Source organism: Stegodyphus dumicola, chromosome 8 (assembly GCF_044657685.1).
Source record: "Stegodyphus dumicola isolate Sdum_Otavi_A_Nest chromosome 8, ASM4465768v1".
Classification (NCBI taxonomy): Eukaryota; Metazoa; Arthropoda; class Arachnida; order Araneae; family Eresidae; genus Stegodyphus; species Stegodyphus dumicola.
In genome coordinates this window covers 112,265,874-112,292,471 of record NC_140775.1, presented here as the reverse complement: position 1 = coordinate 112,292,471, position 26,598 = coordinate 112,265,874, and the positions used below count along the sequence as shown (strand labels likewise).

Genomic DNA, 26,598 nt, shown 5'->3' with positions numbered 1-26,598 from the left:
CTCCGTAAAGGCGAGGTGGGACAGCCTTTCAACATCCGTGGCGAGCTCCTGAAGTGTTTCGGTGGGCTTCTGTTGACGGGATTTTAGTTGAAGCCTGCTGTTGTCTTTTAAACACTTCTCTCCAAAGCGCAGCTCCAATGCGCCGGATAGAGCTTCAAAGTCTAGTCTCTGGTTTTCGGGAAGAGTCTGCAGGATATCCGCTGCGTCTGCTCTCAAAGAAGCGGCAAGATGACAGGCTTTAGCTTGAGAATTCCATCCATTCGCATCCGCAACTATAGAAAACTGGGTCTTATACACTTTCCAGGATGTCTTCCCATCATATGTGGATAGCTTTAGAGATGGACGAGCAGGCATCGGTAAGAATTTAAAATCATCACTCCTGCTCCCTGCCGTCGCTACGAATTTCTTTAAAGTATCCATTTCTTTGGAAACTGCAGAAACTCTCTCATCAATCTATTGTTCGATTTGCTCTTGGACGGTAGAAACTCTTTCTTCAATTTGCTGCTCCACTGCAGAAACTCTTTCCTGAATTTTTCCAACTTTGCCTTGAACTGTGTCTATTCTGCCTTCCATAGCCTCGAATTTAGTTTCTATTATAAAGGCAATTTCTCTTTTCATTTCGTCTTGACCTGCTTCAATCTTTTCTTGTACAGCTTTTATGTCTTCTTTAAAAGTTACTTGACCAGCTTCCAAATTTTCGTGAACGGATTCCTGTCCCGATTTCATTTCTGCTTTAACGGATCTAATCTCTGCTTTAACAGAGTCTTTCATCTCTTCTTTAAATGATGCTTGGCCAGCTTCCATCTTTTCTTGGAATGCAGCAAAAGCACTAATGAGCTGTATCAATTGTTCTTCCATCGCTCTTGTTATTGGCATTCAAATCCCACTTCTGACACCAAAAATTGTTGCGTGCGTACGGGTTCGTTATGAAATGAATGCACAAGTCCGATGAAAAATGAACAAAAATTTATTATTATCACAACAAAAATGCTTAAATTTTCTCAAATTATCATGCAGTATTACAATATCTCACAGTAGTTATCTTTTAACTACTCAAATATCCAATAGAACGTAATTCAAAACAGCTAAAGAACGCTAATCCGCGAATTCGCTACAATCAACAAGAGCAGTTTTCTAAACAACAACAAACTAAGCAAGCAACTAACTACAAACTCGAAATCGAAATCGAGTCAATGGCTAGGCGGCAATTAGTAGCCAACCGCTACTTTAACCGTCTCTGTTGGTAAATTGCCCTAAGGCGTTGGTACTTAAGTTTTTAATTAAGGCGATTTACGCCGCGCCAACTAGGCGAAACTTGTCAAATTTTGTGAAATGTAGGTGAGTAAGGGAGCCGCGTGACAGGCAGGAGCCTGTCACGCGGGTGGTCACCAGCTTACGCGTACAATGAGAAATATTGGAAATATTAATAATTATCAAGTTTTGAAACAGGTTATCTAGATTGGAATAATTAAACTAATATCACGATCTAAATGAAGACAAATGGCACAACTAAGTGCAACAGATTAGCTAAACAAAATATTCAAATTCATCCTTTCTGTAAAACACGGATTGGACAGTGGTAGTCACGTGGGAGTCACCCTCCCGTGAACTGTCCACAGCCCAATGCATCTTGAAATAGTAGATATCACAATTCAGTGAAGTCTTGGTCTGAGAAATTAAACACTAAAGTTCTTATACAACACTGAGGCACATGAGTTACTGTAACTATACACTATGTACATATAGGGACGGCGGTATTTGAGCGAAGTGGCAAATGGTGAAAAACATTTTACACTAGCAATAAATAATCAGAGCTTTGAAGATCCAGGTACACGGATCATGTCCATAAGTCCACAATATTACAAAGTCTCTGATATAACAATAAGAAGATTACGAAAATGACAAATATAAGATCAGTGCTTTGAAGATCCAGGTACACGGATCATGTCCATAAGTCTATAAAGTTTCAAAGACACTGGTAAAATGACACAATGAAGATAAAATAAAGATAATAGTACTATGTACAATATATACACATTTCACCATTTGCTGTTATGGAAGATGCCTCTTGGGCGCTTTGCTGCAATTTCTATAGTAGGATCATAATTTATCAGATTACGGATATGTTCGTAATGAGAAAGTTCTATTTTAGCATAGAAATTGTGGCTCGTGGTGAGAATTTGATCATCTATGGGTCTTATTTTTAGTTCTTTATGTATCTGCAGGTTACGTACGAACCATGGGGAGTCAACAATTTGTCTGAGTATTTTGTTCTGAAAGACCTGTAGTTTGTGTCTATAAGTCTTGTACACAGTGGCCCAGATAGGCACTGCATAAAGTAGGGTGGGTCTTATTAAGCTGGTATAGATCTTCTTCTTGAGACTGATATTTAATTTAGCATTTCTTCTTATTAAAGGGTAAAGAGACATTTTAGCAGCGGTGGCTTTGCGCAAGGCATACTCCGTGTGTTCTTTGAATAACAGCTGTGAGTCGAAGACCACTCCTAGATACTTGGTACTTGAAACAATTGCTAGGGCTTGATCATTAATTTTTATATTTACATTTACAGGAGTGAACTTCCGATGACGTCTGAAAAGGAGAATTTGGCTCTTTGACGGATTTACTTTTAATTTCCATGAATCATAATAGTGTGCTATGATATTTACTGCGCTTTCAAGTTTATCTACAGCGAGCTGAGGTTTTAGCGACTTGGTTAAAATTGCTGTGTCGTCGGCATATTTCACTACTTTTGCATTCAAAGGAACCGGCATATCATTCGTGTAGATATTAAACAGAAGCGGTCCCAGAACGCTTCCTTGAGCCACTCCGCTTTTAATTCTTTTTCTTGAAGAGAGAGAGTCATTAATTTTTACCTGAAAGGTCCTGTTTTTAAGATAACTTTTCATGAGCTTAATAAAACTGATGGGCAGATGAACAAGGTGCAGCTTGTAGAGGAGACCCTCATGCCACACCTTGTCAAATGCTTTTTCTAGGTCTAGAAAGCAGCTGGCGATTGTGTTCTTTTTTGCGAAGGAGTCTGCAATAAATTCTGTAACGTTCAGTAGTTGGTGCACGGTACTATGACCGGCTCTAAAACCAAACTGCTCTTTACATATAATTTCCTTATCCTCTAGATGTCGAGTTAATCTCTTTTGGAGCACACGCTCAAATACCTTTCCCAAACTGGGGAGAAGGCTGATCGGACGGTAGGAGTTTAAGTTCTTTGGGTTTTTCCCCGGCTTGACAAACGTAATTATCTGCGCGTGCTTCCACTGTTGCGGAAAGTAATTGAGCCTCATACAAGCATTGACTATGTTTGTAATGAGGACTATGTAGGTTCCTGGGAGAGCTTTGAGAACCGTATTGGTGATGCTATCGTAGCCGGGAGCTTTCCTGGACTTTAAGTTGCTAATTATATTACTTATTTCTGCTGGAGAAGTTGGGTTGAAGTGATTATTACAATTTCTGTCAGCTAGGTGGTTAATGAAATTATCAACTTCTTCATCTGTCTCATCATTATTAGAGGCATGATTGGTGAACGTCTTTTCTAGATGCTGCGCAAGGGCTTCAGCCATGTCATGTTCAGAATAAGCAATTCCACTACTGGTGTGGAGAGGACCAATATTTCTGTTATTAGTATTCCTTAAGGAATTTCCAATACGCCAGACTGTATTCGGAGAGAAATCCATGGAGTCTAAGAAATCGTCCCAACAATTTGATCTGTACTCTAGGAGGAGGGTCTTGATGTTCCTAATTTTTCTGTTCAGATTTCTTTTAACAGTGGGATCGCCTGTTCTTCGCCAGATTTTTGCTGTGCGGTTTTTGTCTTTTATTTTCTCAATGATGTGGTCGGGGAGCTTATCTTTCTTATAATCTTTGAATTTGGTGGAATCATCAAGGGCTTTCTTAATTTTACTCTTGATCTTAGTGATATTGTACTCAATGTCTACAATATCGGCAAGAGCCGGGTGTGCAGGTAATTGTTCTAGAGAATTATTAAATTTCTGCCAGTTTATAATTTTCTTTAAAGGCAAGGTCTTCTCAAAGCCATGGAAGTAAATTTAACAGGGAGATGGTCAGAGGTTAATTGATTAATCACCTTTAGGAAAGGGATTTGCTGGATATTTTTTGTAATAACAATGTCGAGAACATCCGAGCTGCCTGTATGATGATACCTGGTAGGTTCCGTTGGTCCAAAAATTCTAAGGTCATTCGTAAGAGCATAGTTGTAAAGTTTGTTGCCATTTGTGTTATTTCTTTGAGAATTCCAGCTATGATGTTTAGAATTCAGGTCCCCTGCTATAATAACAGGGTGAGTGATATTGTTAAAAATTTGCAAGTCATTGTTGGTGAGAATGTTTCTGGGGGGATTATAAGCCGAGATGATGACAATCGGCTCATTTGTCCGCGAATGCACAACGATCGCAGTGGTTTCAATGCTGCTGCTATTGGGAATATTAAACTCGTTGGCGTGCAGATGCCTTTTAATTAATATCATAGTACCGCCGCCCCTGTTATGGTCTCTGTCCGTCCTGAATGCGTTGTAACCATTGATCTTGAACTTATCATTAGGTCTGAGCCAAGTTCCATTCACTAGAAACACATCAATATTATGGTGAGTAAGGAAGTTTGCAACTTCAACGTTCTTGTGGCGAATACCGTTGGCGTTAGTTCTTCCATAATGTCCTCGGGTTTGGTGTGAACAGATAATTTTTTGATTACAACTCTTATCGGTTTATCCTGAGGGAGAGGAAAGGTATGGTAAGGAATTTCCTTTTCGTCTAGGTATCTCGTGACTTCACGATACTCAGTGTCCGATTTAACTTTAATGTGGATATCACCACCTTTCTGTACACATTCCATGGATATGGTAAATTGCTTAATATTATCTCTGAGGGCTTTCCAGTCCGTGACATCTGAAATGATAATCGGCGGAATTCTGTTAGCCTTTTTGTTGGGCGTAATGAAATCACCTTCATTATTAGTACTGTCTTCTTGTGAGTTTAGCGAACTAACATTTGTAGTGTCCATTTTATCATCTATTTTTAATGAAGCGTATTTATTTTTGGTTGACGTCATTGAACCGTTGCTGCTTTCACTAAGTGTGCGTTTGTGGTATTTTTTGGGTGTAATCCATTTTTCATTATAATTATTTATTTTGCTTATTTCCTGAATAACATTTGAAACTGGTTTGGGTTGCTTTGTAGTTTGATTAGATGTCGAATCATTGCTAGTATTAACTAACGGGATGCTACCGCAGATATTTTGCACTGAATCTCCTGCAGCTTGTTTAATCGCTACACACTTCTCAAGCTCTGCATAGGTTTTTTGGAGCCATTGCTCCATTTCTGGGGTGATTTTCCGTAAGCCATTTCTAAGCGTGTTAAACGCTAAGTTAAACTCAGACATAATCTGCCTACAATCCTCAATCGTGCCATGTTTAAGAATATTCTCAACAATATCGCGCTTATTAAGGATTGCTAAATCAATTTATCTCATCCATATTTACTAAGTCAAGCTATCCTATCGATGTACAAGACAATGTCCATAATGAAAGCGTAGAAATCAAAAATATACTCACGAACTTGTCCAGATGAGCTACTCCAAGTACACCTCTCGAAAGAGACCAACGAAAAACACTTACTATTTATAAATAAATTTCCTTCACTTCCTAAATTTTAGAATCACACTCGTAGAGCAAAATAATAATACGAACTCAAACAACATTCGTATCAACTCAAATTCGACTCTAACTACGTAACTACAAACTGAGATGTTTTCCTCCTTTTATAAGATTTTAAAATCACGCGCTAGAATTTTCCAGTACTTTCTCGAAATCAAACAGAGATATTTATTTATTTAATGCACGCGCTCTTGTATTTTCAATTTTCCGGCTTAGCTTTCTTTTAATATTCGTCACGCGCTGCACTGCGTGAGAAATAAAACCATTTAATTTATAATTTAACTAACATTAGCTTTTTAAATACCAAATTCGTAACAATATATATACAAAAAGAAACAATTGTATGTTAAACATTAAAAACAAAATAAAAACTCGCAAATAACTTCAAAAATTAAAATGCGAAAGAGAAAATATACAAATTATAAAAATATAAAAATTAATCTCCTTTTACTGAAACTTCAATTCAAAACTCACCAAGGAATAATAAATTAAAGCTTCATAAAAGTCGATTAATATGTTTCGAAAACATATTTCGTTCTCCTAGTTGATTTGGAATCAAAAACCGTAAAAAGATCAATTAAATTTTCATTCATTTAAGACAATAAAATTCGCATGAAACCGAAAAATCGAATCTCAAATCTACTAGAACTTTCCCTATACGCTTTTGAAGCACTAGGTAAAAAGAATAAAACATAACATTATGCCAAATTGACGCCTCAAAAAAAAAAAAAAAAAAAAAAAAAAAAAAAAAAAAAAACTTTATATTATGCAATTTAATCATTAAAAAAAATTGGTCTAAACCATCATATGCAAATCCGAAATTCAAACGCAATTACAAATAAAGAGCAAACAAATATACTTTAAACCAAATTGTCATTTAAACAACATTCAAAATTTCAAAAATCGATTATGCTAAACTAAACTTTTAATACCAAGAAAACTAAAAACTTTACATAGAGATTTGTTTAAATAATAAAATTAAATCTGAGCCTAATCATTAAAATCTGATAACCTATAGGAAACAACAGAAAAAAAAAAAAAAAAAAAGAAAGAAAAAAGAAAAAAGAAAAAAAAAAAAAAAAAAAAAGGAAAACACTCGCAATATTACTGAAAACTTAGGACGACCTTCTAAGCGAAAATTTACGGAATTCTTCAGGTGAACAAACTGTGTTCCTTGTAGAATTCAAATCTGCTCTGGAGAAACAAAAAAACTGTAGTTCTTGGAAAAAGAATGCGATAAGGTTCAAAGTGTCTAATTGTAGAACTAAGTATTTTAACATGTGTTCAAAATTTCCTATCCTGTTAAACTTTGTGTGCGTGGCTGCCAAGTGTTGGGTGCGGTTTGTAAAAATTATTCCCTGCAAGGCATGTAATCGTCACCTCATAAATAGCGGCGTAAGAAACTTCTAAAAGATGCTGTCCTCTGCAAAATCTTAAAACTCGAACACAAAACTGGCTCAAAGTTGAGGAAAAGGAAAAATATAGGTTATAAAAGATAAAAGTCTTCTCGCAATCGGGGAACAATACGTCTTTGAAACTAACCGCCAAATTTTTACTTCCTTGTACGAAGTAAAAAGGAAGTATTGTAATCGCGAAAAGTTTCAGGCAGCATATTTCAACGAAAATATCCATTTTGACCGCTATCGAATGCAATTTAACGATGTTTTTGCGTGATATCTGTACGTAAGGACAGAATAAAATACTCTTTTCCTTCAAAAAAATTATAAAACTGCTTTAAAATTAATTCTGAAGAGAATTTTTCGTGGCGTCTGTACGAACGTATGTACGTACGTGCATACGTACGTATCTCGCATAACTCAAAAACGAGTAGCCTCAGAACGTTGAAATTTTGTATATAGGACTGCTATAACATGTAGACATGTGCACCTCGTATTTTGGTTGCAATCGGCCGCACCAAACGTATATAAATATATTTATATATATATCCACTCTGTTACCCGGCTCAGTGATTTCAGTTTCTTTATCCTTATATGTTTGTAAATTGTACATTTTTTGCTCTAAAAATGATTGTATTATGTTGATTTTATCTTCCGGTTAAGGTTTTTATGCCTTTAGTAAATCTGTATGCAATATTTTTAGAATTATCAACAATTTTAAAGTTGTTTAAGTGCCGCTAAGCCTTTTTTTTTATGGCGGCCATTGATTGTTTACATTTGAAACAGGAGACTAGTGGATTTGTTGCCAATCTAGAGAAACTTAGCTTCGCAGCAACAAAGATAACGCATTCATTTATTATTGCCAATTAAATCATGCTTAATTCTTTCTGGAATTTTTTCGAAGAAATAAGTGTTTGAGATTTACTTCGTAATTTTTAATATAGATATTTTGAGTTTTTATGTATTTTTGCCTTCTCGCGAAGTGAGAACTGAATTAATTAAATGAGAAATACTCAATCGTCTGTGAAAAACTGTTTCTTTTTTGTTTTGTTTGCTTAATTTCTTTTATACATCATTCTAGTTTATTATAGTATTTGAATAGAACATGTGGCAACGATTAGATAATTCTATTCTTTAAATGATATAAATTTTGTGCATTATGAGTTATAATATGAACGAAATATATAAGTTAACTCTTATATAATTATTGGATTATATAACAGTTAACTTAGTTTCCGTTATATAATTATTATATAAGTTAACTGTTACATAATTATTAATACTGTTAAGTGAATCTAGCGCCGGAGTGTCGCTATGGTAAACAAATACTAGAGTGAATTTTAAAGAATGCATTTATTCTATTGTGGTTTATGCGCTGTCGGCGAAGTAGATTTAATTCAATCCAATAAGTTTAAATGAAATGCAAGAAAAAATGGGTATAATTTAATATTCCGTACAAGGAAGTCATGTGATGTACACATCAGATTTTTTTAGTAGAAGCAAGATGTGCCAGTTATTAAATTTACGAAATAGTAGAAAGATAGTATTAATAGTAATTAAAAGAGAAAACAAATAAGATCTTTGTACATATTTATATTAAATGTCTTATCTTAGTCATCCAACTATTACCTCTGATTAAGGTTTAAGTAATAATTATCATATCACATAATAGTTCAACATAATAAATATAATAGTTTTAGAGTAGGGAAATCAAAATCTCGTCTTTTTGTCGTAAATGTTAATATCTTTAAAACTGACAATTTGCAAATCTAGGAAATTAATATATCTCCTTGTTGAAAGTTAATTTTATTGAATTTCAAACATGAAGGATAAATGTGATCGTATTCTATTTGATTGAAGTTGTTGATTGCAATAATATCATCCATGTATCTGTAAATGTCAGAGTAATATGAACATTGTACTTGAGATAACGGTTGTTGGAAAGGAAATTCCTTGGTGAAAAGATACAAATTTCAAATCTCAGAACTAGTGCACTGTAAAAAAAAAGTTCGCAACTTTACAGGCAAAAGTTTTGTAAAGTTACAGAAATCAAAAAGTTACAGAAGAATTTCCTGTAATGGTAACAGGTTGAAAGCAAACTGTAGCGGTAACAGCAGATTTGCTTGTAATATTACAGATAATGTTTCAGTAGCCGCGCGGAAGAATCACGTGACTGACTGGAAATTAGCCAATCAGGAGAAAAGTGTTTGAAAGCTAGTTGCAGAAAAAAACATGGCTGAATGCATGTTGGTTGTATAGCGCAGGTAAGTAAGAAAATGTTTACAATTACTACTTGAAATATTTTTTGTTCATTTTATGCAGATTATTCTCATGCACTTTGCACTGTTATATGTAGTGAGTAAGTATTTAAACGTTTAAGCTTTGCGATTAATTAATATCAGTGTTCGTAATGTCTAATGAGTTGAAAGAGTGCAAAATATTTATTCCAAATGCAGATCTAATAATAGTATTTTGTCATTGTGCATCCGATAAATTACGCCTTCAACTGCCCTTATTATTATTTAAAACTAATTATTCCAAAATTTAATCACTGTTTGTGGTATATAATTGAAATGGTAATGTGGTTGTTGAAAACAAAACTAATCATTTTAGCGTTCTTTTCCAATCGTCTGACCAAAGAACGTTTGACATCTTTTTCCCGGCAGGCCTTGCGAGAAACGTTTATATAAACATTTAGAATTCTGAATGTAATGTATATATTTTTTTGCTTACTAGGTTTAGTTTATTCTTTTTCTAGGATTATCTAATTAGTTATACCTGGTTTATAATTCAGTCTAATATGTTTATGTACGAGTGTGTTATGAAGTAAAATTACAAAAACTTGAACAACGCGGTCGAGAATCTCGTTTATTCTCGTTATTATCTCGTTTATTATTATTATTAGTGTAATAATATTTTTTTCAGTGGTATTAATTTCTTACGAAAATATTATAATTCCAAAATGAAGTAATTATATTGATTAAAAATATGCCGTATCATACTTTTCGTAATGTTTTGTTTTACTAACTAGATGCAACTTAATTATTCCATATATTTTAATATACCAATATCAACAGGGGAAAAATGGAAATGACCTAAAATATTTTTCTAACAATTCGTTAAACTAATTATAAAACAAAACTAAAATTTTGTGCATTATTTCCAAAAATATCATTTCATTAATATTTTATAAATGACAACATATATTATATTGTATATATAACTACCATTGCATACTTATAAGTTTTTAAACATTTAATGTAGAATTTATGTTGATTTTATTTTGCCCAGTTTTAATACAGTTTTGAAGTATGATAGTCTTGTTACTAGGATAGCATGAATCTGCTAATACAAGTTTAATACATTTCTTGACAAATGTTTCTCTTATTCATGTAATATAATATATAAATCATAAAATAAGTTTTCTTAAAAATAAATTATTATTGTTTATTGGAATTTAAAACAATTCTGTATCTGTATGTTGTATTAAAAATAAAATAATAATGAATTTTTAATGAAGCATTGATTTTAGCATTAACAATATATATATATATATATACATGAATAAATGGAAATGCAAGCTACTTTTCCTTACAAAACCGCCTATGAATATATACTTTCCTTTAGGCTGATAGCCTTTGCATGCTTTGCCATATTCTATCAACCCAAATGATGCAAATATGCAGAAAATTTTACTTTCTTTGAAAGTTAATACCGGAAATAAAATTCAGTGCATTTGTAAACTAAATTAGTTCTCTTATAGCTTGGCATTTAATTGCCCAATGATTTACTAGTCCAAACTAAGGCAGAATTCAGATATCGTTCAAATAAAAGAAAATTAATAAGGTCTGTTTTTTAGACCTATATATGAAGATTTATTTTTTTTAATATTATTTTAAGTCAATAATTATTATTATTGACTTAAAATAATATTATCGTATTGCGTTGCATATTCCACCCCACCCAGCTTTAGAACCAGATTCTGAAAATTAAAAAAAATATTTACATAATTTTCCCCCTTTTAATGCATTCAGAAAATGAATATTCCAAGATTTTAAAATGGATTTATCAACATAATGATTGTTTTCGTCATACTAACAAAGGCAAACTTTTGCACACTTAAGGCCCCGTTGAATCTTTCTCTTCTAACTGTTGAATATTATGTCAGCCTAATACAAACAATGATCTATGATAGTGAAAGCAAATACCAACTGCCATTCACTGTGCAATTTTGCCATATCAGCTGAATGTTCACCCTAGCAAGCATCGGACCACAACCTTCTCTAATTATTTATGTATGATCTGAGGCCTAAGGATTTGCAAGAACAACAATGAGAATGACAGAAGTTCAAATTATAAAGAAGAAATGAGATAACTTATTAGATGTTGCAATTAGGTGTATTCTTATTGAAATAGAGGTTTCTTTTAAATAAATAATATTGTGATAGTAGTAGTTTATCCATGATTACTTTTCATTTGTTATATTCCTACTGTGACTGTGTCCTTTGGAAATTAAATTATTCGTTTAATTTTTCCCTCTTAATTTTCGGAAGATAAAATTAGTAAAAATAAGTGGGAATATGGCATCAAGAGCATTAGATATCCCCATTTTCTTGAAGCTGTTCACTATTATTGTTTCATCAATGATAGGCCATGCATCCAAAATCCACTAGCAAATCAGTTAGTAAGATGAAAATGACCACTATGCGGACAAAACATTTAGGGTAACTTGTTTTGTGAGCGCCTTAAGGAAGACAAACATTACCTAAATCTTTAAAACATATTCAGAATCCTGTGCTAAAAGAAAGCTAGGGGGAAAATGTTGTCCGAGTCCCAGTGATTCCTTTGGACGAATATGTAATATTGTTTTAGAAATTTAAGGTAATAAATATAATATTTTTCGAATGCTAAAACAGTTCGAGAAATTTATTCAAGTTCTGAATTCTGAATATAAGTATACTGCATATTATATTTAATAACTATGGTGGCTTCATTTATGAAAATATTTGAATATTGGCTGTTTTTGTACAATGAACCTTCTCTAAGCTACGTGATTCCTGAAAATTTTGATCTTTAAATGATAGTGGGCATCCTAGCGAAATTATGTTTACTAATTAGTTATTTTATGAGGGATGCTGATTAAATTTAAAAAGTGATTGACTGAGGTAGCTTGTCGTAATGAGACGGTTCACTGTAATCCAATTTTTTAAAGAATTTAAGCTGTTCTTAATTAATTAAGATATTATAAAGAAATATGATTAAAAGTGTTATATAAGCACATGTTTAAAACATCTATTAAAATAATTTTTATAAGCTTTTTAAGAGCATGATTATGATTTTAAAAGAAATGTTTTTTTCTTTATTTAGGAGACATGGTTTACAAAGAGGAGAAAAACCATTCATTTTTTCCAAGCAGTCGAAACGAATTTTTATGAAATGTTTATTAAATTATGTTATTTTTTAATTAATTCTTTTTTTCAGGTTTTATGTAAAGTTTATGAATTAAGTAATAAATTATTTTTACTTCTGTATTTTAATTAGCATATTATTTGCTTCATAGTGTTTCACAATAAAATTATAAATTCAATAAACTTCTTAATTAAGATGCTGTAATACAGAGAGAGCATAAAGTTTGTTTTCTGTTGTCACATGTTTATTTCACAATTTTGTATGCGAATCTCGAAATTTATAATATCTAGGAATACTTTTTTAGTATCACTTTCGAAATGGTAAATATTAAGCTTAGATTTATTACATATTATGTTTGTAAAAAATTATAGGTAAAATTAAAATGCATTAAATTTTAAGCTAAACTGAAGTATTAATTTTAGAAATAAATTTCTTAAAGGCATAATTGTATTAAGAATTTTAAGGGAAACAAAGCTTTAAAAATTAAGGTTAGTTGGCAAAGTTTTATGCTTAGTCAAAAAGCATGACATTAGGTTTTTAATGAAAGGCTTCTATCTGTTAATGCAAAGGAAATTATTTGTAGGTAAGTAAAAAGGTTATGCATTATTTCAAACAATAGCAGACTGTTGACAAACACTGAGTGCAGATAAGAATAAAAAAATTAGTTAGACGTTGTAATTCAAGCGTATGAACAAAATTTGAATTCCTTGTAGTAACAAAATGAAGTTCATTGCTATGTTGAATTCTTTAATTTACTGAAAATGTCATTTTTTAGAAGGAGAGAATATATTTTTGAAATATGAAGAACAGCTGTTCTGAGTTCTTCGTAGAAATATTTCACAAAATGTCTTTTACTGTAATAATAGGATCATATCAACATGCAACACGTTTACTCATATAAGTTAAATCTAAAGCAACATGTGTCTATTTTAGCTAAAATTACTAAAAAGAAAGTTCTAGAACATATCTTATTAACTGACACTAACATGCAAATAAAACATACTATTTTTTTCAGCTATTTTACAGGGCAAATATAAGGAGTAGTATATCAATTTGAACTTTTAAATTAATCGAAATGATAATATGAAAGGCCTTTCAATAATATCAGACATAAGTTTCTCTTCATAAAACAAAAATGCTCTGCAACAGACTAATGTTACTTTTTGAAAAAAGAACATTGCTGTTGAAAGCACATCTTTTAAATTAATGCTATTCTGAGGTCAAACTGACTAATTTAAAAAGCCAAACTATTATGCTTCACTTGCATATATCTGTATAATGATATACACATGAAGATATTGTTTTACTCAAAACATCTTGATTTCAATATATTTTATTATAATAAGCATCCTTTTAGACAAAAAAAATCTACTACTTTTATAAACATATCCTTTAGTATTATCAATGAAAAATATATTCTACACACATAATTACTTAATGGGATATTAGAAGGAAATAATCTGAAACCTTTACAGATACAACCATTGGAATTTTACGTAAGAAAAGTATCTTCTACTCACATAATAACTTGCTATGATAATACAAGTAAATAACCTGTAACGGTTACAGATATATCTGTTGAGATTTTACATGAGAAAAACATGTTCTTTCTACATAATTATTTGCTGTAATATTACACGCAAATAATCTGTAACCATTACAGATATATCGTTTGAGATTTTACATGAGAAAAACATGTTCTTTCTACATAATTATTTGCTGTAATATTACACGCAAATAATCTGTAACCATTACAGATATATCGTTTGGGAATTTACATGAGAAAAATATGTTCTACTTACATAACTATATGCTGTGATATTACAAGAAAAAGATCTGTAACCATTACAGGCAAAACTCTTGTAATGTTACAAAGAAAACACCTGTTTCTGTTACTCAAATAACCCATGGCATCCAAGTTTCCATGAGTTTTCTTAGTAACTTTACAGATTTTTTTTTACAGTGTGCTTTAGTTCCCATCGGGATGCTGTTTATTTGTTTAAAAAAGCATTATTAAATGTAATGTAGTTATTAAAAAGAATACTTTTTAAATAACTGCCATTCTTTGGAAATAACAGTAATAATTTGTGGAAATAAATCTGTTGGCGTTAGAAGACCATCAAAGACTTTTTGTAAAAGAACAGCCTTGTGTAAATTCTCAGAGTCGTAACAGAAAATATTTTCAATCTTTAAAGTGGGAAGTGCTTCTAGTGTCGGTTCATTATTACTTATTATCCAGTTGAAATTGTGGTCTTGCATCTGTGTATCTTTAATAAAGTAGAGAACTTTTTAAACTATTTTAGTAAAACGGTATCTATTTCTTTCATGTAATTTCTGGTCCCGTTAGCTATGAATCGAAATTTGACTTGTGTTTTGTGAAATTTAGGCGATGCATAAAGGTTGGAAAATCTCTTGTAAAATTTATTCGCAGTTATTTTAGTCTTCGATGAATTGCAGTGAAACGTCTTTGCAGGATATTCGCCGTAGTTTTAATTTTATGCTTAGGTAACTGCGCTATGGAGTTCTTTTTTAATCATATTATAGTAGAAAGCCTTTCAAAAAATACTAAAGTTGTTACTGGCTTTGTCTGTTTTCGTAATGGTCAAAAGATGCCTTAAAATTTTAACTTTTTTGTATAAATCTTGCTTATTAAGTGTGCTATTTAGTGCGTGTACTTTAATACGTCTTTTGAAGTCGCTGAGCATTTCTTCTTTCCATTCTAGGTGAGTCGTAGTGGGTAAGTTAGTTTTGTAGCTGGAAAATACTATGAAAGATTCTAGATTGTTTTTCGAATTTTTGGATGCATAATGTTTTTGCTAATTTTGAAAGTGGATCAAAATTTGGTGCTGAGATTCATTAATTGTCTTAAATTTCTATCTAATATTATTTCTAAAATTCCTGTTATAATATGTTGGTGATGTTGATCTTCGTAAAAGCAGTATTCTGGGAGCTTGCAATTTCAAGTATCTGGAGCATCATCGATCTCATGGTGGTTAATTATTAAGCTACCTAGTGTTCTTTCATATCGATAGCTAGGTATTGCCTGTACTTTTTCTGGAAACAGATGTTAGTGTAGTTTAAAGATCCTATTAATTTTTAATCAATCATAAACGGGATGCTTGAAGTGGATAGTACAGAAATGTTTATTTTCAAAAGATTTGTTGCCGTGTAGTTTGTATTTACAAAAGTCTATTATAATGTCTTTTGGTATATAAGTTGTTTCTCCCGCCTTCTTAGCGAGCCTTCATGGTGTAGTGGTCTGCACGCTCAGCGCGTAATTGAGAGGTCCGCGGTTCGATTCCCGGCGAAAGCGTTGCTAATGTTTCATCTGTCCGACCTCAAAATTACCTAATGTCTCTACAAGTAATTGGAGGCCTTCATATTTAAATTGAAAGTGGTATAGCTCTTGCTTAAAGATTTTGTATTTGAAGGTGTGGAGTAAATTGATAATACTTTTGATGAAGAAATGCTGTTGAAAGAAATTTTGTAATCAATTTTTCAAAATCTTAAAGTTAAAAAATGTCTTTTGCTTCTATCTCCTCCTCTTCTTCCTCTTACTGTTTTGGTACAGAATCTTCCAAATTGACTATAAACTGAATTGTCTTTACCTCTTAAATTATTCTGTAAATAAGAATTTACGCCGTAAGGGTAAAATATTTTATTTTGTAATACGTAAATGGATTCCTTAAAAAGTCTTATTTTGGTGTTATATCCAAAACAGAAATACTAATTTGCTCGAAATCGTGCAGCTGAAAATGTGACGAGTTCACTTTTTATTCTTACATGTTGGTAAATAGGGCATATTGTGCTCTAAAAGTTATTGAACTATGTTTGTCTTATGTTGCGGTTAAAGTTTTTATGTCTTTAAGTAATATGCATGCAGTAGTTGTAAGTGAGGCTAAGCCTAAAGAAGACTCCATTTGTTTACATTTGAAACTCTTAGCACAATAGTCACTTAAGTCAGTTGTTGCAATAACTTCAGTGTCTTTTTTTCCAGTGGAACCAAAAGTTTAATTTCAATTTTGTGCACCGAAAAATCTGCCTTCTTGCCCACTGGCTGAATTGCCTTTTTTTTCGTAGAAACTCTAATTTTAATTGTAAAATTTATTTAACCGTTTTTAATTGTATTTGGTGTTTTATGTTTTTATTTATTTATTTATTTATTTTTTATTTATTTAACAATTTTTAATGAAGATTTTTTGAGATTTATGCATTTTTGCCTTGCCGTGAATTGAGAATAGAATTAATTGAATGAGAAATATATCTAATGAAATTCGTGGAAACATGTTTAAATGAAGTGCAGCAACAATGTGTATAATTTAATAGACCTTACAAAGAAGTCTTGTGGAGTCAACGTCAGATCTTTTACGCTTATATGTTCGTAATTTGGGCATTTTTTTGCTTTAAAAGGTATTGAAGTATGTTTCTCTTATGTTCTGGTCAAGGTTTTTATGCCTTTAGTTAATCTGCATGCAATAGTTGTAGAATTATCAACAGTTTAAAAGTTTAAGTGACGCCAGATCTAGCATGCCGACTATTTGTTTATATTTGAAACTGTTAGCAGTATAGTGAATTAAGCCATTAGGTTCATCAATTGAAGTGTCTTTATGCCCAATAAATCTTGGTTTTCCGAAAATTTTGTCTTGGAAGAAAGGAAGAATTGCTTATTTCTACCTAGAAACTCCAATTAGAAAAAAAAAAGTTATTGTTTTAGCTGTATTTGCTGTTTATGGCGAATTTTTTTAAAATTGTTTAAACTGTATTTGGTGTTTTAAGTTATGTTGCATTTTACAATGTTTATGTATTTTTGCCTTGTCGCGAAATGAGAACTGAACTGATGGTGTGAGAAATATATCTCTAATTAAATTTGGGGAAATAAATGAAGTGCAACAAAAAATATGTGTAATTTAAGAAACCGTACGAGAAAGTCATGTGGCGTTCACATCAGATTTTTTTTTTTATTTTGATGTTTTTCTACTCATACCCTATTATATTTAAAAAAAAAAAAAAAAAAAAAAGATAGAAACAAATGCAGCTTTTAAAACTGAAATTCATTTCGAGTTGAATTTGTATTTTATTAAATAATAATGATCCTATTTCATGAACTGGGAATGGTAGACACTATTTTTACACGGAAAAGAAAACAAAATAGTCAGGGTTTTTTTCTTTTTTTTTTTTTTCTTTTTTTCCACGATGTATGTGTCTGTGTATTAAAAATCTGATGTGTACACCACATGACTTCCTTGTACGGAATATTAAATTATACGCATTTTTTCCTGCATTTTATTTAAACTTATTGGATTGAATTAAATCTACTTCGCCGACAGCGCATAAATCACAATAGAATAAATGCATTCTTTAAAATTCACTATATTTGTTTAGCATAGCGACACTGGCGCTAGGTTCGCTTAATATTTCGTTCATATTATAACTCAGAATGCACAAGATTTATATCATTTGAGGAATTGTCTAATTGTTGCCATATGTTATGTTCAAATACTATAATAAAGCTAGAACGATGTATAAAAGAAATTAAGCAAACAAAACAAAAAAGAAACACTTTTTCACAGACGATTCAGTATTTCTCATGCAATTCATTCAGTTCTCACTTCGCGACAAGGCAAAAATACATAAAAACTCAAAATATCTGTATTAAAAATTACAAAGTAAATCTTAAAACACTAACTTCATCGAAAAAATTCCAGAAAGAATTAAGCATGATTTAATTCGCAATAATAAATGAATGCGTTATCTTTGTTGTTGCGTAGCTTAGTCTCTCTAGATTGGCAACAAATCTACTATTCGGCTGTTTCAAATGTAAACAAATATTTCCGCCATGTTATTTAAAACTTAACCGCACTTAAACAGCTTTTAAATTGCTGATAATTGTACAAATATTGCTTCCAGATTTACGAAAGGCATAAAAACCTTAACCGGAAGATAACAACATAGTTCAATCATTTTTAAAGCAATAAATGTACAATTTACAAACATATAAGAGTAAAGAAACTGAGATCACTGAGCCGAAACAGAGTGGATATATATATAAATATATTTATATACGTTTGGTGCGGCCGATTGCAACCAAAATACGAGGTGCACATCTGTATGTTAAAGCAGTCCTATATACAAAATTTCAACGTTCTGAGGCTCCTCGTTTTTGAGTTATGCGAGATACGTACGCACGTACGTACATACGTTCGTACAGCCGCCACGAAAAATTCTCTTCAGAATTTATTTTAAAGCAGTTTTATAATTTTTTTGGAGGAAAAGAGTATTTTATTCTGTCCTTATGTACAGATATCACGCAAAAACATCATTAAATTGCATTCGGTAGAGGTCAAAATGGATATTTTCGTTGAAATATGCTGCCTGAAACTATTCGCGATTACAATACTTCCTTTTTACTTCGTACAAGGAAGTAAAAAGTAACGGTAAAATTTTCTTCGAAGCGTAAGATTGTAACCTGAAGTTTTCAAACTTGCATATCATACTTTCTGTTCCGAAATTAAATGATGTGACCCAATTTTGGAAATATAAAAGTGCTTTATTAAAACATACATATTTATATTTATGACTTTCAACTATTTACAGCTACTTTTATATACAGCGGAATGCACTTAAATACATTACTTATTTGCAGCGAAATGCATTTTCACTTAAAGGTGGCTTTTTATCAAATAGAAGTACTCTGCAGAAAAGCAAGTTTCATACGGAAAAATACAAAAATAGAAGTAATTAAATTTTTTTTACTTATACAGTAAAACGTCTGTAACTGGGTCTCTGTCACCAGAACTCTCTGTTAATCGAAGCGCCAATCAATTTAAAGAAATCGTTTGAAAAATACAGTAAAACTAGAAAGGTAATGCGACATTCAGAAACCGAATTCAGTCAATTTGTCAGTGACTGATCTTTTGGAATTTGCTATCCGTAATGGGTCATTTAACGGATTTCATAATGAGCATTATGATAAAAAATGTGGTTTACATGTGTTAACATTGAAACAATACTAGATGGCAGTTAATTGGTAGACATGTGTCAAAGAATTAAGGGATAACGTTTCGGAATAGATTAATATGAAAAATAGCAAACCAAATTTTCGAGTTTTGACTGACAATGAAATCATTCGCTGCACAATTCCGGAGAAATATAAAATTTGTAGTGATCCTGAAGACGGTGAATACTATAAAAGTTAGATAATACTGGAATCTTAGTTTTGATTTATTTTGGTTATGACAAAGCACAAGGCCAGGTTAAAGAAACTATTCTTTAGGGGTGTATGACTTCGTAGACATTTCAAGAAAAATTGAATCATATATATTGTTGCGTTCTACGGGTTCGTGAATTTGGAGCGATTGGTGACAACACTTTATGAAGAATCAAAACACAATTCTTTCGCCAGTATTACACAGGACAGTTCCAAAGACAGGTTTTTAAGTCGTCAACATCGGTTTAAACTAAGACAAACACGCTGAAACAGTCAGCAACACAGCCTTTACGCTGTGTTGCTGATTGTTAGGTTAAGACAGCATCACGGCAAAGCACTAAAGTACAGCTCCCGACTCGGTTCGGTAGCTCTGGAACTAATTTCTGAGCTCAAGGCACAACTACTGAACTCAACATATTCTTAAGATACTCCTCACCATGTACTACTGCTCAGCGTGCAGGCAGGTATTTATAGCTTTTGATCTGCCTTCGAGAACATTCTCAGAAAAACCGGTAAGAATTCTTTCTAGAATGTTCTCGCTCTGTCAATGGCATATCGTCAATTTTGTCTCCAAATGAACAACCCTGCCTTTCCTTGCCACTTTCTGGCAACACTAACCCCGCTTTGCTGGGAAGCTATTTTACCGCAGGTGGGCATTTCTTAACAATATGTTGCATACTGGAAAAATCATGAAAACTTCAATTCAGCCAGCTCGTCCGACGGGATTTGAACTTGGTTGAACTACCAGTGTTCGGCTCTCTCTGCCACTAATAGGCGCTAAAATATTAAGCTAAGTTCTTTAATATTTAAAGCAATGTCCTGATTACCCATAACTGGCATCATCATGCATAAGTTAGTAGCTGATAGACTTATTAGACGTATACGAGTATCAGAAAAAAATTTAACGTACTTTTCCAGTAAATAAATAAATAAATAACTCATAAAAATTAGTATAAGGAACTTAACTAAACTTCAAAATTTGCATAAATTTTTATGGAGTTTATTCATTTAATTTTTTTCATGAACATTTGTTCCACGAAATGAAATCTTATATGGACAATTTGTTAACTGAAGGTCAGGTCAGGTTCATTGATTAAGACAAAGCAACGCGAGGACTATCTGGCTATGTGGAGGGATACCTTCGTGGAGGACTTTCTAAGGAAAATTGGCTTATATCCACGTTATAAATAAGGACGAATCACAGCTCCTTCGCTGGGATTCGAACGATTAGCGCTCGGCCGTTGATGGGTTTTAATTGAAGGAAATAAATTTTATAATTTTATCTAGCATTAAAAGAGTTGTTAATGTATTAATAATTGTGCTTATACACTTGAGTTTTTGATTGTCCGAGGCAGTTATGATACTAATTACCTCGGATAAACTAGATTTTACAGAAGCTGTTTTCTTCCTTTTCAAATATTAGTTTGGATGTAATAGGATGCAGTCTAATGTTTATCTGTGAGAAATAGAATGCTGTTACTTTTCAGTCCCTTTCGAATTTGGGGTATTAATTTTCACGTCTGATGGAATGGCTTCAACACTGTTTTGAATATCTGTATTTCAAAAAACAATAAAAAATAAACCAAACAAAAAGTCTCTGATAAACTTAGCTATTTAATTAATTCCAAATATATCTGGAACGGAAGTGGCGAGTACTCTATCATAAATTAAACAGGTTTGAAGTTATCTAATATATTAATGAAATGTAAAATAAAATTTTTTTTTAAATATCTTAATATTTTGAAGCATTACTCTACATCACATCTACGTTAAATTACAATAACTTGTATTTATCTTGCCCAAGCTTTGACAAATGCTGCCATTTGGCAATCAGTGAGATTTTTTTTTTCAGATTTAATTAGTCTGTTTGTGCTTAACAAACTGATTCGTTAAAATTAACAAAAGCATTTATTGATAATTAATAGCGTCGTAATACACCGATCACCAACGACCTTAATGGCCAACTTCGGTTTAATTTTTGATAACATTAATTGATATAATTTTTCACATATTTGTTTTATTGTATGTCTGACCGATAACTATTATGAGCATTAATAGCAATTGCAGTGAATAAAGGATGTTTCAGTGATCTAGATATCACGTAGTGCCTAGCACAGATTCGTTAATTTTTGTTTATTCTTATTAATCATATTCTCCCTCTCCCCAGAAAGAAACTAACTTTTTTTTTTTTTTTTTTTTTTTTTTTTTTTTTTTTTTTACGCTGAGAAACTGCTTAGGATGCCAAAATATTTTTTGTACAACCTTGCGAAAAATAATTTCTTATTAGTTTATCAGTTTGGGTTGATGCATTCAGCAATCCATGACTAACGCCATCTGGTGGACACTTCTGTGCCATAAAACGCAAAACACCTGCCTATGTTTACATTTTGAAGTCTCGTGCACCACCACGAAAGCGAGGAATGTCCCATAAAAGAATGAATTATCGTCACACGTGGTACGATAAATCTGCGCTCCTTTTTTATGGACATTTTTCGAAGACTTCTCCTTTCCCCATCGCTGGAGGATGATCCACCCACTACAGCGAAAAGAAAGTTTCAGCGTTTCCTCACTTTTTTCTCGACAGGAAACTTTTTCGTACTTTCTCAACCGATAAAGAAATTTCTGCATATAAATTGTAACAGCAGCCGTTGAAGAGAAGTAGCGGTTATTTGACGTGCAGTGTTGATTTGTAAAGCCAAAATAGCGAACTTGACAGTGCCGTTTTAAGTAGATATTACAATAACTTCGATTTAATTGCGATAAATAAGTTCAGTAACATTTCTGCCTAGTTAAAAAACTGCCAGATTACAGACAGATTTAGAAAAATCTTTAAATTATCAAATGATAGTACTTCATACACCGAAAAGAATTCTAGTTTTAAAATTTCCTGCGTCTGTTTGGATCTCAAGTTACAAAACAAAGGAATATCTAAGTCAAACGCATAGTTCCATTTGAATAAAAGTCAAAATATACTCTATTTACTCGCGTATTTTTACTCTTTAGCGCTTTAATAATTTAATTAATTTTATCGCTTGAACACACGAAGGGGAAAAATGCGAGGTATGTGCGATTTCTGAAGAGACGGCTTAAATAATAAATATAGTCCATTAAAAAGCACACATAAAGACCGCACTAATATTGTCTATTATATCACGTATTTTAAAGAACCTATGAATTTTAATAATACTCTTTTTACTTACTAAAAATAATTTCCTGTTTCTGCATATGTTTTATATTGTTAAGATAAATCAGAAGTTTCCAAACTATATGCTGAAAAAACTAGAGGGAAAAATCCGTCAGAGGAAGAAACATGAGAGTTAAAAGGATATATGCTGTCATTAAACCTGAAACGAAAACAGTCAAAGTTTTTCCTAAAAAGGAGACAGTTTTTCTAACTATAATCAAAAGAAAACAAACTTTACTAAAATATCCTCAGTTGTCTCTCAGTTAATGTAAGATAGCAAATACGTGCATCGTTATAAAATGGTATTAATATTCATCTGAAATATTAAGCTGCTTGTTTCGAACTCGAAAGTTTCAGTCGCTGAAGCTTTTGGAATTTTTTATTGCCATTGGCAGTCACTAACCCTGTGTTTGGGGGTGTTAAATGTTAAAGATTTTCCCTTTCAAATCTATTAGTATAAAAATAATTGTGGCACGACTGGTCACATACTAGAGTTTTTTTTATAACTCCCTAAAAATGAAACAGAATGTTTAAAAAATGGTATGGTTAAAAATAGATTAAAATGCATTATAAAATAATAATGTGCTTAAATTTTGTTGCTTCTAAAAATTCCGTCTTAATTTATCAGGAAAGATGCACTACTTTTGCATTATGTGATCATTATATTAGCATGTTCTAAAAATTGACTATTTCAGTTTTTGCTTGGGGGATAGAAACTAGTCGTTTGTTTCTACATTTTCGTAAGAAAAAATAAAATAATTATACCTTTTGCCTGATTGAATAATTAATTAGAAAGATAGTCAGAGAAATAGCACAATTATATCTTAGCCTAAAATGTGAGAAACTGAAATCCAGCAACTACAGAACAACACCCACACCCACACAGGGTTACATGGAAAAATTGTAGAAGCAATATTTGTAGAAATAAAAGAAAGCTGTAAAATTCGCTAGGTTGCCTGGACTCATGAGGATTAGTAGACCAAGAAGACAAGTTATATCAAAAAGACAAAAATTCTTCAGATGAAACAAAAGTGGGTAATAACATCAAAGGAATATTTCAGCATAATCAAAGAAAAGAGAAGAAAGGAGACGCTTAAGCTAATGTAAAATAGGGCCGAAAAAGCATTATGTAAAATTTAAGAAAAAAATATTTAAGATAAAACTGGCAATTGAATCGGAAGATGCAAAAAGGGACTATGTGACTAAAGACAAATTTTTACAGGAACAACAAAAAATTGTCGCATTTCTCATAAGAATATCAGAACGCGTTTGATAAACGCTAAATTGAATGGATCCTTAGTTACGTCGATCTCATTATATACTGAAGGCTACTGTTCCAAAATGTATTGAAGTTAAAAATAATAAAATTCAGTTGCAGTTACCCCTGAATTACATTGTATCTGAAGCAAACTTTGTAGTTTCTCATAATCAAATTATACTTCTTAACGCCATATTCTTTTTGAATGAGAAAAGTGTGTAACGATAATGTCTCGAGTTTAAGAAAGGTATCTCTTATTTTTAATCACAGTCTCCTAAATATAAGACTCAGTACTTTCCTTATCACATATCAAAATTACTATTTTCAAAATGCTGATTGATGCGCATATTCTAAGAATATCAAATAACACATATTACACTGGAATAGTCCTTCATATACTCAAATTACAACAAGAGATTTGAGAAGTGTCTAACTTTCAGATTCTATGGATTTACACATATAGAATACATTCAACATGATATCATGAAATTTTTCAAACCATCTGTTAAAGGTTTGTTGAAAATCTGTTTTACTTATGAAATAACTTTATAGCATTTGTTGTAAAATAATGTTAAGAATTCTAGAAAAAATTATTTTTAAGAGATTAACTTAGGGGCTACTGAACAATGCCGATTTATTAATGGAAGATCTTACCTTCGGTTGATTGGGAATAATTCCTATTTACATCGGATACATTTTTTATTAAAACTAACATAAACACCCCTACTGGTGGTAAAAAAAAGAAAAAGCAACTATACGTAATTACGTAATTAGTTTTATGGAAACTTGTAGATTATAATAGGTTTTTCGAAGCAGAGCACAAGAAAAATCCGCAACGCTCTCACCGGAATTTGAATTCTGCATTCTTCTAGTTAGCAGCCGGATGGGCTTTAGTCTGTTTTTTAAAACAGGCAATTTAAGGCCGTTTCCATTCTCCCCTATTCGCGATTGTAAATGTGTATCGTCATCACCTTACATCACTTAATTTTCTCCACCTAATTTAAGATTTTTGTTCAAATCAGCCTTCATTCATGGGCTTTTCATGAAACGAAACACACTTAACGGTAGTGTAGTGACGAAAAGAAATAAGGCGATTCGAATCATCTGCTGCAGTTATCGTTCCTAAACTTACCAGGCAAGTTGGGGGCGGCGGAATTTTATTTTGAATTTTCTACTTTTAGTAAAAGGCTATAACAGTTGTACAACGAAAACATGCAGCGGGGAAGACGAAAATTCCTTGCATTTATTTCCCCTTAAAGAGCGACAGGGGAGAGAGGAGATCCAGGTAGCCAAATGCAGATGATGGCAAATTTTCGTCTGCCACATTTTAGACTGATGCCACTTGTGAAATTATTGTTTTTTACAGCCAGTACGCAGCGAAAAATCTGCGATGCTCTCGTGTGGATTCGATTTCTTGATGTGCTGTCACTTCACACCACAAAGGCGTACAACCAGAAAGGCCCAAATCCTCATTAAGTACTAATTTCAATAGAAGAAATAAGAGGTACGGAATATAAGAATTAGATGATTCTGTATATAACTGTTGAGTACATAATGTGCGTCATTAGAAACATCTTTCAGTAACAATAATTCTGTAAATGCTAATGAAAATGAACAGTTGGATAAATAAGATGTGTTTAAAATTGTGTGAGTTGCATTGCCAAAAAAAGCACTGCCAAAAAATATTTAAATTATTATGAAAAGCTTTAACTGCTTTTATTCGTTCAACTGACTACAGTAAAGCACGCGAGGATAATCTACCTATAACAGACAGAATGCCTTCATGATCAGACTGTTACATGGGCGAAAATATTTACTTTTCCAATGGATTGTAATTAACCGTAACTGAGTTCACATAGTAGTGACGTTTTATACAATTAGGGGAGTATTTTTATCGCAATGCGAATTTTAGAGAATTTTCTAAGATTTTGTGAATACCAAATTTTTCCGCAGATGTTGAATTTCAGAGTCTTTATTTTGACTTCTTTTAACTTATATTAGATTTGTTAGGTTTCCTCCCCTCCCCTTAATTTCTATAACTTTTATTCGTCTCCCCTCAAGAGTTTCCACAAAAATGCATTCCAAAGTAAATCCTATTCGAAAATCCCAAACTAGGAAGGTTGAATAATTTTTTACTGGATTTCTAGAATATGAGAAAAAGTCGTTTTTCGACGATATATTGAAATCGCCCTGCGTTGCCTTTCAGTGTCAACAGACTCATTGTACTGAATAATCGTTTTTTCAATACATTCTGTTTATTGAGACCTAGCGTTACGTTCAGTAGGTATAATAAATGAAAACGTCATCCAGTTAAAAGATAATCTTGGTCTAAAATAACGGTACAGTGCCAGTTTATGACTAGTTTATAACTCTAAATTTCAATAAAAAGTGAGCAAAATAATTTTTGTTTCACTGCATACTAGTTAATTGTTTCCTAACAGATATCTCGCCCATCCCCAA

At 32.1% G+C, this 26,598-nt stretch overlaps 2 long non-coding RNA genes across 2 annotated transcripts in view; both read left to right on the top strand.

Moving 5' to 3' along the window:
* LOC118200571 (uncharacterized) overlaps positions 1–26,598 on the top strand; it is a 158,022-nt gene that overhangs the window by 67,791 nt on the left and 63,633 nt on the right. The gene's annotated exons all lie outside the window — the stretch shown is intronic.
* Positions 9,247–12,611, top strand: LOC146995928 (uncharacterized). Its single transcript, XR_015042875.1, has 2 exons — positions 9,247–9,344; positions 12,448–12,611. It is a non-coding gene; the product is annotated as an uncharacterized LOC146995928 (long non-coding RNA).